The 15995-nt window shown below is 36.4% G+C and overlaps 3 non-coding genes and 2 pseudogenes across 3 annotated transcripts; all 5 read left to right on the top strand.

The window, feature by feature from the left end:
- The window catches only part of LOC142505942 (uncharacterized), a 147436-nt pseudogene that overhangs the window by 890 nt on the left and 130551 nt on the right, over nt 1–15995 (top strand).
- On the top strand, nt 12150–12268 carry LOC142509326 (5S ribosomal RNA). Its single transcript, XR_012807505.1, has one exon. It is a non-coding gene; the product is annotated as a 5S ribosomal RNA (ribosomal RNA).
- Nucleotides 12947–13065, top strand: LOC142506937 (5S ribosomal RNA). Its single transcript, XR_012805208.1, has one exon. It is a non-coding gene; the product is annotated as a 5S ribosomal RNA (ribosomal RNA).
- Nucleotides 13738–13856, top strand: LOC142512513 (5S ribosomal RNA). Its single transcript, XR_012808849.1, has one exon. It is a non-coding gene; the product is annotated as a 5S ribosomal RNA (ribosomal RNA).
- Nucleotides 14540–14658, top strand: LOC142511114 (5S ribosomal RNA; annotated as a pseudogene).

Below are 15995 nucleotides of genomic sequence, written 5' to 3'. Positions count from 1 at the left end.
ACGTGATGATTTTAAGATTTTTATTAGTTTATGTTTTCGTATGATTGTAGATGAGTTTGGTATTTTTTACTGTCAAATTATTACGATTATTTTAAATGTTATTTCGAAAATGCGAGCTTTTATTTAAAAAAAATGTCCAGAATTTTAAAAATGAGTGAGACGTTACAGTTGGTATCAGAGGAAGGGCCATGTATAGGGTTGTGCCACCGCCAGTTTCTGCAGCTCAGTCTTCAAGCCTCAAGTCTCGAAGCTTTTATGATTTCAATGTTTTCAATGTTTTACTCATATCACCTGCATGTTAACATGATTTACGCTTTATGATGATTTATGGTATATGTTTAACTGCTTTTATGATTTAAGGATTTACTGTTTTAAAAACTAGATTAAATTGCATGTTGGTTACGTTTGGAATTGGACGTGTCTAAGAATTCGAATATTGGTCTTTAGGAGAAGTGGATAATGATTTGATTATACCGATTTTTAGGTTAGAAGTACTGATGTTCTACTCTTTGGGGTAATAAGTTAATCTTGAAAGTTATGAATGCTTTTGGGACTTGTAGAATTTCGAAATTATTGATAGTTCGTGGTTGCTAGTTGAATTAATTTTTGATGAATCCATACAAGGATTAATGATTCGAAAACTACGACGATCTTTGTAAGTATAAAAACGTAGAATTTATTTAGGATGCATGCTCTACCTAATGGGACCTAAGGATTTAATTGAATTGATTGAGAATTTAAAGGACCTAATTGTAAACCAATAATTGAGGACCTGAGTGCAACAATAAAATTCTAAGGGACTATTTCGAATTTACCAAACTTTGGGATTAAATTTTTAGTTTTGAGAATTTTAAGGTTTAATGAGGCCAAGTCGAAAATTTTATGGAAAAAAAATGCAAATTTCGAGGAGTTATAAAGCCAAAATTGTAATCTTTGACAATTTTAAGGACCAAATTGTAAATTTTGAAATTTTGAGGATTAAAATTCGAACTTTTGAGGAACACTTGGGTAAAATCAGTAATTTTCAGGTTATGAGAATTGATCTTGGGTCTAATAAAGTTAAGATTATTGAATTTTATGTTACGAGAACCTATAAAATGGGATTAGGAACGCCAAGAACTTATGGGTAATTTTTGGATTCTCGAGATTAAGAACAAATTCGGATAATATTCGAGGAAAGTAAGAACTAATTTTGAAATTTTTAAGAAATTTAGGGATTTGTTTAGCAGTAAGTGAGAATTGAATGGTTTAAATGATAAGACTTTTCGGTTATTTGAGCTTGAAGAGATAATTAGAACTTGGTTATAATCTGGGTTATAATGTAATAAGGAATGACAATCAAGGGCATTGTAGGATGATTCAATATTGGGCTTGAAAATCTAAATGTTAATGGAATAAGACAATGGAAAAAATTAAGAATTTAGAGTGATAACAATTTAAGGTAAAGTGATCATTTAGTCAAGTTACAAGATTAGACATTAAGTTAACTTATTTTTGAGGACTTAAGGTTTGATGTAGCATAAGTTTTAATCATCTTAAGAGTTAAAATTATATCTTTGTTGGAATTTAATTTTTCTAGAAAGTTGGGTATGTTTGATGGTTAGGTTACTCGATAGATGCATGTAAGAATTGAGGTAGACACCTCGTCTTGAGGAATTTTTGGTAAGTTATTAAGAAACTTGAGAATAAGTGAATATTTGTTGGAATTATGTTATCTAATACTATTTGGGTCGCGTAAGCTTGAATTTTAAGTTTATGGAATACGTGTTCATACGAAAATTTTGGGTGAAAAAATAATAATAATAATAATAAAAAAGAATTAGTTGTGTTCAACATAAGTTATCAATGATATATAGAGTGATAGTTGTTATTAGAGTTAGTCTAAGGCTCCCATGGGATGACTTAATAAGTTTTATACGCTAGTATGTATGAAGCATTGAGAATATAAGAATGCAACATTCATTTCAACGAGGAAAGTCCAAGGGCCTTAAGCCTCAACTAAATTGTAATTGGGAAGAAAATAGTTTAAGCATGTGATTGATGATAGAAGTGTTTTATTAATTAGGTAGAAGAAGTTCGATAGTTTTATGGATTAACGCTACTCGAATTTAAAGATTTGCAACAATTTAATATTTGGGATGTACTTGTAAATAATTAAGTTACGTAAGTTTGGTGCTATAAGATAAAGATTCGATTCAAGGATCTTAGGCGAATATCATTATGGGTTTGAGATAAGGTTTAACTTTTAAGTGTATCACCGAAGATATAAGTCGATCAGTAAAATCTTGGTGTTAAGATTTCTTAAGTTGCATAAATGATAATGTAATAAGTTGATGAACATTACGGGTATATATAAGAAAAGTAAGACGCAATAAAATTCGAACTGCCATTTCTAATATTGGGAAGTTTGAGAAAAGTCGGAATTTGAGGCATGAGTAGAATAGAACTAAGTCGCAATAAGTCGTTCTAGGTTGCAATTCGCAAATAAGGATTTCAATAGGCAAAATAATTAGGATTGAGGAGACATAAGTACATCATAAGATTTATTATTTATTACAGTAGCGCAGCGGAAACGTGGAATATTGAGATTCTAGAATTAAGAGTCTAAACTTTGGGATTATCAAGGATAAGCGAATTTCGCGGACGAAATTCAATTTAAGAGGGGAAGATTGTAACGTCCCGAAAATCGGAAAGTCCACGTAAACCACATGCATGCAAATTATTAAATTCTTTGGTATTTCATTAAATTCTTTTAAAGCATAAAATGTATTTTTATTTTATTAAATTGTGTTTAATTATTTTTATGCATTTTATGCATAATTCATGCATGGTAGAATTTATTCCATACATTTTATAAGTTCATGCATTAAGGTTTTTAAGTTGCATTTCGCTCTCGAACGAGGATCAGAGACCGGAGAATTTTCAAGAAAATTATTTTTACTACACGATTAAGTTCTATTAATTAATATAAGATGTTTTAAAGGTATTTTTCAAGAATTGAGATTTATTGGTTTTTATCCGCAGAATTTTATTTTTACCCGGTAAGCAAATTTTATCGAATCGGGGGATTTTTGAGGGTTCGGCTATATTTTCAAAAACTTTACCACGAAATATTTTTCGGGAGTGTGTTTGGACTTAATGAGACTACTTTTAAGCTTTTGGGCTTAAAATCCTTTTTAAATCTTTAATTAACAACTTATGGCCTATTATGTTTTAATTAACTACATAATAAATCCCTAAGGACCCACTACACCTAACATTACCCTCCCCAATCAGCCGACACCCTCAATCCCATCTCAACATTTTCATAGAAATCCCAGCAGCTGAAAGCACGGCCATTTCCATTCAAGGCGTAAGAAAATTCTCCGACTTGATTCCCGACGCTCGTTCTTCGGTTTTCTTGCGAAATATTTTCACCAGGCACGCTCTATATCATTCTTCTGCATCATACACGTTTTATATACTGAGTTTGGTGTTCATGCATGAAAAGTTTCGATCCAAGCTTGTCTATGGAAGATCTTTGATTTTCTTGTGTTTATTGCATTCTTTTTGTTTCAAGTCTCACATTTTCTTGAATTGTGCAAGGAGGCTGCCGTTTTGTTGATGCTAAGGGACTGTTTAGAGCAGGTTAGTGGAGTCATGAGGCTGGTGTAAGGTTCGGTAGGTTTGGAGTGAAGGCCGAGATGTGTAGCGGCTTGGGGTTTCTCGTTTTCTTTGTCTAGATCGGTGGGTAGGTGAAGTCTGGTGGTGCAAGGGCGACTCTAGACCTTGAATAGACTCTGGTGGGTCTGAACCATGGTCTGGAAATGCACGAACGCTGCTGGTCTTGTCCTAGAAGCCGCAAGGGAAGAGTTGGACGAGTTGGGTTCGATTGGTGTTGTGGGGAGTGTAGCGATAGGGTGATCTACGCCTGATGCATGAGGCTGATGGCGTGGGTGCAGTAGGTTCAGGGGAGCCCTATGGTGGTCTAGGAAAGGCTGAGACGTGCCTGGTTCCATCGGTGTTGGGCTAAGACGCGAGAATAGGGAGGTAGTGTAGTAGGGTAGGCGAAAGGGGAAGAGGCTGATTTCCAGCATCTTGTAAGGCCTGATCGAATGGTTTAAGCGACGGGTTTGGATGTTTATAAGGCCTTTTAAGTGTTTATTAGGTGTGGTAAAAAGTTGGGAAAAATACGGTTAAGTTTCGAGTCGATTCGGCTTAAAACCGGGACACCGGTCCAAGTTTTAAAACAATTCAGTTAAGTTATAAAATGGGCTCGAGTTTACGTCTAGGGATGCTTTTAAATATGTTTTGGGATATTTTAAGGAATTTGGTAAGCTTCGGATCAAAATAATGAGTTTTAGATTTATCCGGGATTTAGTCGCAACACGAAACGTTAATTACAGAATTAATTGAAACGCTAGATTTAAGCTTAATTAAATTATGAAAAATTATATTTAAAGTCAAATAATTATAAGAAGTCTAAGTTTTTAATTTGGGAATTTTATGCTAAGGTTTGGTTTAATTCGGGATTAAAGCGCGTTAATATGTTATGTTTAAAAATTAATTTAAAATTCATCGATTTAAGCCAAATAAAAATATGGGAAAATTTTTGTAGGCTTAAATAATTATTTGAGACATGTTAGAGTCAATGGAATTAAGAAAATGTCAAAAACGTGAAATTTTACGTCTAAGGCAAAATGGTAATTTTTGGGTTTCTAGGGGCAAAATGGTCATTTTGCACCCGGGGTTAGATGTTGGTCCTGGCAGCGCCATGAGCACAAATTTACTATATTTTAAAGTTTTATGCATCATGATCACGATTTTTAAGATTTTATGAAAATATACGTTGCATGATTGGTTTAAAGGAAAAATTACGTATATGCATGTTTTTATTAAGTGGTGAATATCATGATGTTTTTGAAGGATGGGAGTTGGTTGTGACTGACGATGTATATGTATACGATGATAGGATTGGAGATATCGTGAGGGAAAAGGCCCTAGAGGGAGCCCGTTTACGGGAGAAGGCCCCAGAGGGAGCCCGACGATCGTATTTCCATTGACATGATATGAGATATGATGAGCTGAGGCCAAGGCTCAGTGGACGGGTAATGCTGTCGCTGATGTCCCCGCCGCCGGGTACCACGGTTTTATAGATGGATCCATCGATAGAGCTGATACGATAGAGCTGATACGAAAGTCACAACTAATGAACTGAATTCAGTTAAAAAGAAAATGTTTAAGTTTATGATGACATGATTTATTACGATATGATTTGATACGACATGTTTATATTCATGTTTTAAAGTTTATGAAAGGTATGTTGGCATTATGATTTTACAATACACGTTTATGTTATGCTTTTAAGTTCATGAAAGATATGTTGAGTATGTTATTTTTCACTACTGTGTGCTATGTATATGTACTTGTTATTCCTGGTATAGGTGTGTTGATTCTTTAGACTCACTAGGCGTGTGTGATGCAGGTGAGCTAAATGTTGAGGAGACTATAGGTGCCGAACTCTGAGTAGGCAGACCTGGTGCGATGACACGACCCGAGGACCACATGTTTTCCGCATTACGATTTATGAGATTGAGAGGAAATGAATATTTTCACACGTTGATGATTTTAAGATTTTTATTAGTTTGTTTTCGTATGATTGTAGATGAGTTTGGTTATTTTTTTACTGTCAAATTATTACGATTATTTTAAATGTTATTTCGAAAATGCGAGCTTTTATTTAAAAAAAATGTCCTGTAGAATTTTAAAAATGAGTGAGACGTTACAGTTGGTATCAGAGGAAGGGCCATGTATAGGGTTGTGCCACCGCCAGTTTCTGCAGCTCAGTCTTCAAGCCTCAAGTCTCGAAGCTTTTATGATTTCAATGTTTTCAATGTTTTACTCATATCACCTGCATGTTAACATGATTTACGCTTTATGATGATTTATGGTATATGTTTAACTGCTTTTATGATTTAAGGATTTACTGTTTTAAAAACTAGATTAAACTGCATGTTGGTTACGTTTGGAATTGGACGTGTCTAAGAATTCGAATATTGGTCTTTAGGAGAAGTGGATAATGATTTGATTATACCGATTTTTAGGTTAGAAGTACTGATGTTCTACTCTTTGGGGTAATAAGTTAATCTTGAAAGTTATGAATGCTTTTGGGACTTGTAGAATTTCTAAGAAATTATTGATAGTTCGTGGTTGCTAGTTGAATTAATTTTTGATGAATCCATACAAGGATTAATGATTCGAAAACTACGACGATCTTTGTAAGTATAAAAACGTAGAATTTATTTAGGATGCATGCTCTACCTAATGGGACCTAAGGATTTAATTGAATTGATTGAGAATTTAAAGGACCTAATTGTAATACCAATAATTGAGGACCTGAGTGCAACAATAAAATTCTAAGGGACTATTTCGAATTTACCAAACTTTGGGATTAAATTTTTAGTTTTGAGATTTTAAGGTTTTAATGAGGCCAAGTCGAAAAATTTTATGGAAAAAAAAATGCAAATTTCGAGGAGTTATAAAAGCCAAAATATGTAATCTTTGACAATTTTAAAGACCAAATTGTAAATTTTGAAATTTTGAGGATTTAAAATTCGAACTTTTGAGGAACACTTGGGTAAAATCAGTAATTTTCGAGGTTATGAGAATTGATCTTGGGTCTAATAAAGTTAAGATTATTGACTTTTATGTTACGAGAAACCTATAAAATGGGATTAGGAACGCCAAGAACTTATGGGTAATTTTTTGGATTCTCGAGATTAAGAACAAATTGCGGATAATATTCGAGGAAAGTAAGAACTAATTTTGAAATTTTTAAGAAATTTAGGGGATTTGTTTTAGCAGTAAGTGGAGAATTGAATGGTTTAAAATGATAAGACTTTTCGGTTATTTGAGCTTGAAGAGATAATTAGAACTTGTTATAATCTGGGTTATAAGTACTAAGGAATGACAATCAAGGGCATTGTAGGATGATTCAATATTGGGCTTGAAAATCTAAATGTTATGGAATAAGACATGGAAAAAAATTAAGAATTTAGAGTAATAACATTTAAGGTAAAGGTGATCATTTAGTCAAGTTACAATATTAGACATTAAGTTAACTTATTTTTGAGGACTTAAGGTTTGATGTAGCATAAGTTTTAATCATGATCTTAAGAGTTAAAATTATATCTTTGTTGGAATTTTAATTTTTCTAGAAAGTTGGGTATGTTTGATGGTTAGGTTACTCGATAGATGCATGTAACGAATTGAGGTACACACCTCGTCTTGAGGAATTTTTGGTAAGTTATTAAGAAACTTGAGAATAAGTGAATATGTGTGTTGGAATTATGTTATCTATACTATTTGGGTCGCGTAAGCTTGAATTTTAAGTTTATGGAATACGTGTTCATACGAAAATTTTGGGTGTAAAAATAATAATAATAATAATAAACAAGAATTAGTTGTGTTCACATAAGTTATCAATTAATGATATATAATGTTTTATCGAGTGAGAAATCTAAAAAAGCTTGATATGGGGATTCTAGAACTCTATGGAGTATAAGTGAAGTTGATTTATTAGAGTTAGTCTAAGGCTCCCATGGATGACTTAATAAGTTTTATACGCTAGTATGTATGAAGCATTGAGAATACGTAAGAATGCAACATTCATTTCAACGGGAAAGTCCAGGGCCTTAAGCCTCAACTAAATTGTAATGGAAGAAAATAGTTTAAGCATGTGATTGATGATAGAAGTGTTTTATTATTAGGGTAGAAGTTCGATAGTTTTATGATTAACGCTACTAGAATTTAAAGATTTGCAACAATTTAATATTTGGGATGTACTTGTAAATAATTAAGTTACGTAAGTTTGGTGCTATAAGATAAAGATTCGATTCAAGGATCTTAGGCAAATATCATTATGGGCTTGAGATAGGTTTAACTTTTAAGTGTATCACCGAAGATATAAGTCGATCAGTAAAATCTTGGTGTTAAAATTTCTTAAGTTGCATAAATGATAATGTAATAAGTTGATGAACATTACGGGTATAGTATAAGAAAAGTAAGACGAAATAAAATTCGAACTGCCATTTCTAATATTGGGAAGTTTGAGAAAAGTCGAATTTGAGGCATGAGTAGAATAGAACTAAGTCGCAATAAGTCGTTCTAGGTTGCAATTCGCAATAAGGATTTCAATAGGCAAAATAATTAGGATTGAGGAGACATAAGTACATCCTAAGATTTATTATTTTATCACAGTAGCGCAGCGGAAACGTGGAATATTGAGGTTATAGAATTAAGAGTCTAAACTTTGTGATTATCAAGGATAAGCGAATTTCGCAGGACGAAATTCAATTTAAGGGGGGAAGATTGTAACGTCCCGAAAATCGGAAAGTCCACGTAAACCACATGCATGCAAATTATTAAATTCTTTGGTATTTCATTAAATTCTTTTAAAGCATAAAATTTATTTTTATTTATTAAATTGTGTTTAATTATTTTTATGCATTTATGCATAATTCATGCATGTAGAATTTATTCCATACATTTTATAAGTTCATGCATTAAGGTTTTTAAGTTGCATTTCGCTCTCGAACGAGGATCAGAGACCGGAGAATTTTCAAAAAATTATTTTTATTACACGATTAAGTTCTATTAATTAATATAAGATGTTTTAAAGGTATTTTTCAAGAATTGAGATTTATTTGGTATTTTTATCCGCAGAATTTTATTTTTACCCGGTAAGCAAATTTTATCGAATCGGGGGATTTTTTGAGGGTTCGGCTAATATTTTAAAAAAATTTACACCACGAAATATTTTTCGGGAGTGTGTTTGGACTTAATGAGACTACTTTTAAGCTTGTTGGGCTTAAAATCCTTTTTAAATCTTTAATTAACAACTTATGGCCTATTATATTTTAATTAACTACATAATAAATCCCTAAGGACCCACTACACCTAACATTACCCTTCCCAATCAGCCGACACCCTCAATCCATCTCAACATTTTCATAGAAATCCCAGCAGCTGAAAGCACGGCCATTTCCATTCAAGGCGTAAGAAAAATTCTCCGACTTGATTCCCGACGCTCGTTCTTCGGTTTTCTTGCGAAATATTTTCACCAGGCACGCTCTATATCATTCTTCTGCATCATACACGTTTTATATACTGAGTTTGGTGTTCATGCATGAAAAGTATCGATCCAAGCTTGTCTATGGAAGATCTTTGATTTTCTTGTGTTTATTGCATTCTTTTTGTTTCAAGTCTCACATTTTCTTGAATTGTGCAAGGAGGCTGCCGTTTTTTTGATGCTAAGGGACTGTTTAGAGCAGGTTAGTGGAGTCATGAGGCTGGTGTAAGGTTCGGTAGGTTTGGAGTGAAGGCCGAGATGTGTAGCGGCTTGGGGTTTCTCGTTTTCTTTGTCTAGATCGGTGGGTAGGTGAAGTCTGGTGGTGCAAGGGCGACTCTATAACTTGAATAGACTCTGGTGGGTCTTAACCATGGTCTGGAAATGCACGAACGCTGCTGGTCTTGTCCTAGAAGCCGCAAGGGAAGAGTTGGACGAGTTGGGTTCGATTGGTGTTGTGGGGAGTGTAGCGATAGGGTGATCTACGCCTGATGCATGAGGCTGATGGCGTGGGTGCAGTAGGTTCAGGAGAGCCCTATGGTGGTCTAGGAAAGGCTGATACGTGCCTGGTTCCATCGGTGTTGGGCTAAGACGCGAGAATAGGGAGGTAGTGTAGTAGGGTAGGCGAAAGGGGAAGAGGCTGATTTCCAGCATCTTGTAAGGCCTGATCGAATGGTTTAAGCGACGGGTCTGGATGTTTATAAGGCCTTTTAAGTGTTTATTAGGTGTGGTAAAAAGTTGGGAAAAATACGGTTAAGTTTCGAGTCGATTCGGCTTAAAATCGGGACACCGGTCCAAGTTTTAAAACAATTCGGTTAAGTTATAAAATGGGCTCGAGTTTACGTCTAGGGATGCTTTTAAATATGTTTTGGGATATTTTAAGGAATTTGGTAAGCTTTGGATCAAAATAATGAGTTTTGGATTTATCCGGGATTTAGTCGCAACACGAAACGTTAATTACAGAATTAATTGAAACGCTAGATTTAAGCTTAATTAAGTTATGAAAAATTATATTTAAAGTCAAATTATTATAAGAAATCTAAGTTTTTAATTTGGGAATTTTATGCTAAGGTTTGGTTTAATTCGGGATTAAAGCGCGTTAATATGTTATGTTTAAAAATTAATTTAAAATTCATCGATTTAAGCCAAATAAAAATATGGGAAAATTTTTGTAGGCTTAAATAATTATTTGAGACATGTTAGAGTCAATGGAATTAAGAAAATGTCAAAAACGTGAAATTTTACGTCTAAGGGCAAAATGGTAATTTTTGGGTTTCCAGGGGCAAAATGGTCATTTTGCACCCGGGGTTAGATGTTGGTCCTGGCAGCGCCATGAGCACAAATTTACTATATTTTAAAGTTTTATGCATCATGATCACGATTTTTAAGATTTTATGAAAATATACGTTGCATGATTGGTTTAAAGGAAAAATTACGTATATGCATGTTTTTATTAAGTGGTGAATATCATGATGTTTTTGAAGGATGGGAGTTGGTTGTGACTGACGATGTATATGTATACGATGATAGGATTGGAGATATCGTGAGGGAAAAGGCCCTAGAGGGAGCCCGTTTACGGGAGAAGGCCCCAGAGGGAGCCCGACGATCGTATTTCCATTGACATGATATGAGATATGATGAGCTGAGGCCAAGGCTCAGTGGACGGGTAATGCTGTCGCTGATGTCCCCGCCGCCGGGTACCACGGTTTTATAGATGGATCCATCGATAGAGCTGATACGATAGAGCTGATACGAAAGTCACAACTAATGAACTGAATTCAGTTAAAAAGAAAATGTTTAAGTTTATGATGACATGATTTATTACGATATGATTTGATACGACATGTTTATATTCATGTTTTAAAGTTTATGAAAGGTATGTTGGCATTATGATTTTACAATACACGTTTATGTTATGCTTTTAAGTTCATGAAAGATATGTTGAGTATGTTATTTTTCACTACTGTGTGCTATGTATATGTACTTGTTATTCCTGGTATAGGTGTGTTGATTCTTTAGACTCACTAGGCGTGTGTGATGCAGGTGAGCTAAATGTTGAGGAGACTATAGGTGCCGAACTCTGAGTAGGCAGACCTGGTGCGATGACACGACCCGAGGACCACATGTTTTCCGCATTACGATTTATGAGATTAGAATGAAATGAATATTTTCACACGTTGATGATTTTAAGATTTTTATTAGTTTATGTTTTCGTATGATTGTAGATGAGTTTGGTTATTTTTTTACTGTCAAATTATTACGATTATTTTAAATGTTATTTCGAAAATGCGAGCTTTTATTTAAAAAAAATGTCCAGTGGAATTTTAAAAATGAGTGAGACGTTACAGTGCGTGTTGCACCCCTTTTCGTGTTTTTCTATTTTTGATTACTTGTTGACAGACTATTTTCGACTCAAATCATCTGAATCTCGATTGGGACCAGATAAGACATGTGAAAGCAACGTAGCTCAAACACTGCCGGATTTGGACAAAATTGAAACCTAATTTGATTGAAACGGGCAAACGAACGTGACTCATTACTCCGCAATGAGCTGGCGAGATTTTAGCCGAATTCCTTCTCTAAGACCCTCTAATTTGCGATTTTCCGCTTCTGTTAAGCTTCCGTTTCCTCGAAAAATCCGCTTAGGAAGTCCGAAATTCGATTCCGGTTCCATTTTATCGTATTCAGGCATAATAATAGCTTTACATTCGCTATTTGCTTTTTCTTATTTTTTTCTATTTTCTGGGAACATTTAGCGATTTTTGTTGTCTTGAGCAGGTTTCGTGCGGAAGGGTATGACGCATATTACTCCGGAGATGGCTAACTCGTTAAAAAAAATTATTTCAACTGCTTTATCCATAATTTACGTATACGGTCGTGACACGAGGACTTACTAGGGAGGTCACCCATCCTAGCTCTGCCATCGCGCCAGAACGCTTAACTTCATGGTTCTGATTGGGCGAGAGCAGTGCCGCGTGTTGTCCATCGCCGCCTACTCCACACGTACTCGAGGGATATAAGAATAAAAATCCCACTCAATGTCGGGTGCGATCATACCAGCACTAATGCACCGGATCCCATCAAAACTCCGAAGTTAAGCGTGCTTTGCCGAGAGCAGCACTAGGATGGGTGATCCCCTGGGAAGTCCTCGTGTTGCACCCCTTTACGTGTTTTTCTATTTTTGATTACTTGTTGACAGAAGATTTTCGGCTTAAATAATCTGAATCTCGATTAGGATTAGATAAGACATGTGAAATCAACGTAGCTCAAGCACTACCGGATTTGGACAAAATTGTAGCCTAATTTGATTGTAAACGGGCAAACGAACAAGACTCATTACTTCACAAGAAGCTGGCGAGATTTTAGCCGAATTCCTTCTCTAGGACCCTCTAATTTGCGATTTTCCGCTTTTGTTAAGCTTTCGTTTCCTCGAGAAATCCGCTTAGGAAGTTCGAAATTCTATTTCGGTTCCATTTTATTGTATCTCACGCATAATAATAGCTTTACATTCACTATTTTCTTCTTCTTATTTTTTTTTCTCTTTTCTGGGAACATTTAGCAATTTTTTTTGTCGTGAGCCGGTTCTGTGCAAAATGGTATAACGCAAATTACTCCAGAGACGGTTAACTCATTAAAAACAATTATTTCGATTGTTTTAGCCATAATTTACGTAAACGGTCGCGACACGTGGGCTGCCAGGGAGGTCACCCATCCTCGCTCTGCCATCGCGCCAGAACGCTTAACTTCATGGTTCTGATTAGGCGAGAGTAGAGCCGAGTGTTTTCTATCACCGTCCGCACGTACTCGAGGGATATAAGAATAAAAATCCCACTCAATGTCGGGTGTGATCATACCTGCACTTATGCACCGGATCCCATCAAAACTCCGAAGTTAAGCGTGCTTGGTCAAGAGCAGTACTAGGATGGGTGACCCCCTTGGAAGTCCACGTGTTGCACCCCTTTCTATTTTTGATTACTTGTTGACAGACGATTTTCGGCTCAAATCATCTGAATCTCGATCGGGACCAGATAAGACATGTGAAAACAACGTAGCTCGGACACTGCCGGATTTGGACAAAATTGCAGGCTAATTTGATTGTAAACGGGCAAACGAACGAGACTCATTACTCCGCAATGAGCTGGCGAGATTTTAGCCGAATTCTTTCCCTAAGACACTCTAATTTGCGATTTACCGTTTCTGTTAAGCTTCGGTTGCCTCGAGAAATCCGTTTAGGAAGTCCGAAATTCGATTCCGGTTCCATTTTATCGTATCCCATGTATAATAATAGCTTTACATTCGCTATTTTCTTCTTCTTATTTTTTTTCTATTTTCTGTGAACATTTAGCGATTTTTGTTGTCGTGAGCCGGTTCGGTGCAGAAGGGTATGACGCAGATGACTCCAGAGACGGTTAACTCATTGAAAACAATTATTTCGACTGTTTTAGCTATAATTATGTAAACGGTCGCGACACAAGGACTTCCAAGGGAGGTCACCCATCCTAGCTCTGTCATCGCGCCAGAACGCTTAAATTCATGGTTCTGATTGGGCGAGAGCAGTGCCGCGTGTTGTCCATCGCCGCCAGCTCCACACGTACTCGAGGGATATAAGAATAAACATCCCACTCAATGTCGGGTGCGATCATACCAGCACTAATGCACCGGATCCCATCAGAACTCCGAAGTTAAGCGTGCTTGGACGAGAGCAGTACTAGGATGGGTGACCCTCTTGGAAGTTCTCGTGTTGCACCCCTTTTCGTGTTTTTCTATTTTTGATTACTTGTTGACAGATGATTTTCGGCTCAAATCATCTGAATCACGATCGTGATCAGATAAGACATGTGAAATCAACGTAGCTTGGGCACTGCCGGATTTGGAAAAAATTGAAGCCTAATTTGATTGTAAACGGGCAAACGAACGAGACTCATTACTCCGCAATGAGCTGGCGAGATTTTAGCCGAATTTCTTCTCCAAGACCCTCTAATTTGCGTTTTTTCGCTTTTGTTCAGCTTCCGTTTCTTCTAGAAATCTGCTTACGAAGTCTGAAATTCGATTTCGGTTCCATTTTATCGTATTCCAGGCATAATAATAGCTTTACATTCGCTATTTTCTTCTTGTTATTTTCTTTTCTATTTTCTGGGAACATTTAGCGATTTTTGTTGTCTTGAGCTGGTTTCGTGCTGAAGGGTATGACGCATATTTCTCCGAAGACGGTTAACTCGTTAAAAACAATTATTTCAACTGTTTAATCCATAATTTACATAAACGGTCGTGACACGAGGACTTCCAGGGAGGTCACCCATCCTAGCTCTGCCATAGCGCCAGAACGCTTAACTTCATGGTTCTGATTGGGCGAGAGCAGTGCCGCGTGTTGTCCATTGACGCCCGCGCCACACGTACTCGAGGGATATAAGAATAAACATCCCACTCAATGTCGGGAGCGATCATACCAGCACTAATGCACTGGATCCCATCAGAAATCTGAAGTTAAGCATGCTTGGGCGAGAGCAGTATTAGGATAGGTGTCCCCCTGGGAAGTCCTCGTGTTACACCCTTTTTTGTGTTTTTCTATTTTTGATTACTTGTTGACACACGATTTTCGGCTCAAATCATCTGAATCTTGATCGAGACCAGATAAGAAATGTGAAATCAACGTAGCTAGGACACTGCCGGATTTGGACAAAATTGTAGCCTAATTTGATTGTTAACGGTCAAACAAACGAGACTCATTACTCCGCAATGAGCTGGCGAGATTTTAGCCGAATTCCTTCTCTAAGACTCTCTAATTTGTGATTTTTCGTTTCTGTTAAACTTCCGTTTACTCAAGAAATCCGCTTAGCAAGTTCTAAATTCGATTCCGGTTCCATTTTATCGTATCCCAGGCATAATAATAGCTTTACATTCGCTATTTTCTTTTTCTTATTTTTTTTCTATTTTTTGGGAACATTTAGCGATTTTTGTCGTCGTGAGCCGGTTCTGTGCGGAAGGGTATGACGCATATTACTGCGGTGATGGTTAACTCATTAAAAACAATTATTTTGACTGTTTTATCCATAATTTACGTAAACGGTCACGGCACGAGGACTTCCAAGGGAGGTCACCCATCCTAGCTCTGCCATCGCGCCAGAACGCTTAACTTCATGGTTCTGATTGGGCGAGAGCAGTGCCGCGTGTTGTCCATCGCCGCCCGCTCCACACGTACTCGAGGGATATAAGAATAAACATTCCACTCAATATCGGGTGCGATCATACCTGAACTTATGCACCAGTACTATGATGGGTGAACCCATGGGAAGTCCTCGTGTTACACCCCTTTTCGTGTTTTTCTATTTTTTATTACTTGTTGACAGACGATTTTCGGCTCAAATAATCTGAATCTCGATCAGGATTAGATAAGAAATGTGAAATCAACATAGCTCAAGCACTGCCGGATTTGGACAAAATTGTAGCCTAATTTGATTGTAAACGGGCAAACGAACGAGACTCATTACTCAACAAGAAGCTGGCGAGATTTTAGCCGAATTCCTTCTCTAGGACCCTCTAATTTGCGATTTTCCCCTTCTGTTAAGCTTTCGTTTCCTCGAGAAATCCGCTTAGGAAGTTCGAAATTCGATTTCGGTTCCATTTTATTGTATCTCACGCATAATAATAGCTTTACATTCACTATTTTCTTCTTCTTATTTTTTTTCTCTTTTCCTGGGAACATTTAGCAATTTTTTTTGTCGTGAGCCGGTTCTGTGCAGAATAGTATAACGCAAATTACTACGGAGACGGTTAACTCATTAAAAACAATTATTTCGATTGTTTTAGCCATAATTTACGTAAACAGTCGCGACACGTGGGCTGCCAGGGAGGTCACCCATCCTCGCTCTGTCATCGCGCCAGAACGCTT

Source organism: Primulina tabacum, chromosome 10, assembly GCF_025594145.1.
Source record: "Primulina tabacum isolate GXHZ01 chromosome 10, ASM2559414v2, whole genome shotgun sequence".
NCBI lineage: Eukaryota > Viridiplantae > Streptophyta > Magnoliopsida > Lamiales > Gesneriaceae > Primulina > Primulina tabacum.
This window is presented reverse-complemented; position numbering and strand designations above follow the sequence as displayed.